This window comes from Centroberyx gerrardi, chromosome 15 (genome assembly GCF_048128805.1).
Source record: "Centroberyx gerrardi isolate f3 chromosome 15, fCenGer3.hap1.cur.20231027, whole genome shotgun sequence".
Lineage (NCBI taxonomy): Eukaryota > Metazoa > Chordata > Actinopteri > Beryciformes > Berycidae > Centroberyx > Centroberyx gerrardi.
This window is the reverse complement of record NC_136011.1, coordinates 23,639,784-23,645,046: the sequence shown is the minus strand read 5'-3', so window position 1 is coordinate 23,645,046 and position 5,263 is coordinate 23,639,784.

Below are 5,263 nucleotides of genomic sequence, written 5' to 3'. Positions count from 1 at the left end.
TGTGTGTGTGTGTGTGTGTGTGTGTATGTGTGCATATATGTCTGTGAACGCAGTGACTCAGCCTATTGTGGCGTCATGCTGTGTTTATGTCACCAAGGACGCAGAACAGCGGTAGCAAGCCACTGTGTGTGTGTGTGTGTGTGTGTGTGTGTGTGTGTGTGTGTGTGTGCAAATAATTTGCCTTAACCTCAAATAACAGTAAGCGTGTCGCATTGTGTTGCCGTCACCATGGCGTCAACGTGATGTTCTAGCGGCTCCGCAGAGCACTTTGTTTTGAAAGAGTCAAGTCCAAACACGTCAGGTTTTTTAGTGTTTTTGAGGTTAATTAAGATTTCCTTTAACTCCCGCTTGGACAGCTCAGCCATGATGAAAACAGGAAAGTTCTGGTTGAGTGATTACTACACTTTTGTGACCAAACGTTGCTGCCAGGCCCTCCACTGAGGTTTTGAGAAAAGTCATTAAGTGCCATGGCAATTTCATCGTTATTCTGAGTCAAGTTTCCTTGTATTCTCAGATCATTACATCTCTGTGTCACGTTCACATCTTTTTGGTCAGAGTTTTGAGAATTTTCCATGTGCTGGCTGTTTCCCCTGGCCTTTAATAATATTTTCAATAAAAAAGTGAGCTTAAAACTTCCATAATTCACTGACAACTTTGTTTTTCAGATTCTTGAAAAATCAACTACTTTTAGGGCAAAACCTTTGTTACTTATAATGCCCCATATACATCTTTTATGGCAATCCTTAACTTTTTTTTGTGAATTTTCCCCTTAAATCCATTAAAGAGCATCCAACAAGAATTCACACAAATGATTTAGATCATTATCAGTGCTGTTTCCCTCCCAGTGAGCATTAAATCTTGATGAGTTACGCAGCAAAACAATTTCCATGATAATTTCACATTATCAAAGGTTTTGTGGCAGCCATCGTAATTGCACAGCAACAAATGATGATGATCAGCTATGGTTAAAAAGTTGCTGAATTAACTACAAGGGAGCGTATTTCCAGTGCATGAGCGTCATTTGTGTACCAGCCAAACGACGGCAAAGGACTTATGCATTCCAGTTCTGTGCTCAAGTATTCATATTTAATCAAAGTATCTTGAACAGATCATTTCCACTACATTTTATCACCCTTTTGTCTTTAATCAGTGCCATTTCATTCCCAGTCAGCGTCCAATGAGGATTTTCGGATTAGCATATCCTCATTCACCGAAAACACCACAATAAAATTAGCCCAAATTCTAATTAAAATAATATCATTTAATGGGAGGCTGTCAGTCGGGCTAAATTAACCCAAATGAAACGTTTATCATTTAAGTGAATTACAAATGTATTACTTAGGGTGAATTAAGGGCTTGTTTTGTGTAAGGGGAACATATTACAGGCTGTTCTCGCTCATCCCTTGTCTTTCAGGGATATTGATTACGGTGAAATCGATGGGACAGTTTGTGCTCCTGTGGATGTGCTCGGTCAATCAGTTAAATTTAATCTCACTGCTGCCTGCGACTCGTTTGTTAGCAAGGAAAAAAAAACTGTTTATTAACACTTCTCACTCCCGCCATCTTTCTCTCTCATCCTCCTTATGTTTTTAATCACTCTTTATCCTCATCGTTTATCCTTCATCTCCCCCCCCCCGCTTCCTTGGCTTCATCTCTCCCTCCTCCTCCTCTTTCATATTCTGCCTTCTGTCTTTCTCTCTCCATCCCTCTTCATCATCTTTCTCTCATCCCTCTCCCTCCCTCCCGCAGGTGCGTGTGTGATTAGAGAAGGTGGATTTGTCAGTGCCAACACCGACTTCCAATTATCACCTTCTTCCTCGTCTCCTCTCCCTCCCACCTTCCCTCCTCTCCTTCTCTTTTCCACTCCCTCTCTCTCTTCCATTCCCTCTCCACTCCCTTGATCCCCACCTCCTCTTTCCCACCTTTCCCTGCTATGTTCTCTCTCTCTCTCTCTCTCTATTTCTCTCTCTCCAGCCCCTTTCAACCCTCCTCTTCTTGCTCCCTCCTTCCTTCCCTCCCTCCCTTCTTCCCTCCCTCCTTCTGTCTGATAGACTCAGACTTATATCTCTATTAGTCGGGGGAATTAGGCAGGAAGATAGATTGGGCGAAAATCAGCTTTTCATAGACGAGTTAATTCTCTCCCTCTCTTCACTATCACACCATCACTACTTTCTCTCACACGTTCCCTCCGTCTCCGAATGACTCTCCCCTCCCCATTTCCCCCCCTTCCCTCCGTCTCTCTCCTCTTCTACCTTCATTTTATCACACCATTATTATTATCTCCTTCATATTCACTCTCTCTCTGCCTCTCCTTCCAACCGTTATGCCTTTCCTCTCTCCCTCCCTCCCTCCCTCCCCGCTATCACTCCATCACCATTTTCTCCTCTTTCTTTCTGTGTCTGTGACGGACTAATTTCAGAATTGTTTTAGCGTAGTTAATGAACGCCCACAGCTCTTGACTCTTATTCCGAATGACGGAGGGCTTGCGGGGGAAAGCACTTCAAGGAAAAATCCAGCCGAAAACACAGCTCACATCTCATTCCAGTGATCTTGGATGGCTCGCTGTGAAGACTCTCACAGCATTTGAAACAAGTGCACGTGTGTGTGTGTGTGTGTGTGTGTGTGTGTGTGTGTGTGTGTGTGTGTGTGAGAGAGAGAGTGTGTGTGAGAGAGAGAGAGAGAGAGAGAGAGAGAGAGAGAGAGAGAGAGAGAGAGAGAGAGAGAGAGAGAGAGACAGAGTGTGTGTTATGGCTGATAAAATTTGTAATGTTATCTGTGGTTTTACTGTGTCAGTAGGGAATGGGGGATGGTGTGTGTGTGTGTGTGTGTGTGTGTGTGTGTGTACTGTAGCGCTCCTGTATAGCTCAGTTTGTAAAATGTCAGTAACACTGGCAGAGTTAGGGGTTTGATTCCCACTGGGGCTACCTATGGTAAAAATGTGCAGTAAGATGATTTGGAAACCCCAAATGCCATATTTGCAGCACAGCTGACTGCACTCGGGGGAATGAGAGCTGTGTGTGTGTGTGTGTGTGTGTGTGTGTGTGTGTGTGTGTGTGTGTGTGTGTGTGTGTGTGTGTGTGTGTTCTGGAATACCTTCAGTGTGCACAGGACAGCTGTTAGGCAGTACAACCGGGTATGTTGTCCCATTGTAGACTCATTTTAAATTTTCCATGGCAAAGTGATAGGTCAACAATTAAATTTTACCTATTTTGTAAAAATGGTCTGTTAATCACGCCTCATCAAGGTCAACAGAGTTAACACACTTTTCGTTTTCCCAGCTATTAGCTGAAGTTAAGCTGCGGCCTCAGATCATCAAAAGTCAGGTGATCATTTTAATGCAGGGGAGTTCATGCCCAAGTATTTTAAACAAGAGACTGTGTCAGAGGGCGAGCGTGCCTTCAGGAAACTGAAGCTAATAAAAACAATTTGCACTCTGCCATGTGCCAGGAGAGACTTAGAAGTTTAGCAATGCTCTCTTTAGAGCACCAGCTTGCTGGATGTTAAGCACAGCGGCTGATCAATCAATCAATCAATCAATCAGGCAGTCAACATTTGCCTAGGTCTGGCATTTGGCATCTGGACTAAGCACCAACAGCAAGAGAGGAATGTATTCATCATTATTTTATTGGATTATTTGGACATGGCTTTTTATTGTGTGACAAGGAACATGTGTGTGTGGATGTGGTGTGAAGCGGGGTTGGTGTATGAGGTGTATGAGGTGTTATCTCTAGTATTAACATAACATAGGCTAATAATACAAAATAAATTCTCACATTTTGAACTAAAATTGGCTGCATGTTAACGGGATCTGTAAGATGACTACCGCTGTACATCATGTATCCAGCACTGTCACAGAGAGATAGAGGTGAGGGAATGAGCCAATCTCATTGTAATTTGTCTAGTTGACATTAACGGACACCATAGTACGATTTCCATTAGAACAAAAAGTCCAATTTTTAACTTGCTATGACCAGCAGCAAAATCAGATGTCTGGTTAAACATCTGATTTTCTGTTCCAGTCATAAAGTCAGTCTGGTAGGAGTGGCTCAGAGTAAAACATCTCATTACTGATGTAGTACAGATGTACTGTGCATAAAACATACTGTACTTAGCCTTTGTATCACATCTTGAATGCTAAATGCTGGTCCACATGAAATGTGTCTGCCTCACTCATATGAAGCAGTCAACATTGTGTAAATAAAACATATACAAGACACAAAGTCATACGACACAAAGACATGAAGTACAATGAAACAGATAATAATAAATGTATAAGTATCATAATAAAAAGTGAGGTGATGGACGCTCACCTTTAACACAGGGCTACTTGTGAGGAATCTGTCTCACTGAATCTCACTAATACAAGCTGACACATTTAACATGGAAGATTTATGTAAATTAATTTAGATAATACACATAACATGTTACGTGATCCAGCTAAGCAAGTAACAACAACATACTGTGAGGAACCTTAATAGCCATATATGTATCAAACCATGTTCAAGTCCAGAAATACATGTGAGGAATGTTTCAGTCTCCCTGATGTGAATACAAAAAATAAGTGGATAAGATGATAGACCTACCTCACTGCAGAGGAAGATTAATATACAGACCATAAAGTATAATAACTTCAGGATTTTCTACCTCTCTCTAGATTGTGAATACGGTCTACATTATTATACCCTGGCATTGTCCTATTTATTTATAGGCCAAAAGTTATTTTCAACGTCCCATTTACAGATGTAAAATTCATTGTAGAGTCAGGGAAATAGGTTGGAAATACTAATTGAATATGCCTGTATGTATGTATGTGTGAGTATGCCCACATGCTGTTTATCATAATAATAAGCACATCCAAGGAAAGTGTTAAAAATATAACATGTCCACATTACATGGATTACATAAAAACATTGAATAACAGGAAAAATAGTATTAATATGAGATTCAAAAGAGCAACATGTATAAACAATCTCTAAATCCAGAGCTATATGAAGAGAAGAGCTGAACATGATGGGGCAAACCAAGACAGCCAGTATAAGTCACTTTGTCCCAAAAATCAAAGAAAACTTAACTGTGCATGTGCCACTGCGGGACACAGCTGTAAAGACTCTATTTGGGCATTGATCCGGCATTTAGACGTGTCACTATGTGTGTCGTGTACACTTCTTGTCTATTTATGCAACACTTTTTTTTTTTTTTTATCCAGGCATGGAGAAAAAGGCTTTGCGCTGCACTCAGTCTGAAAAGTTAACAGCATTCAATT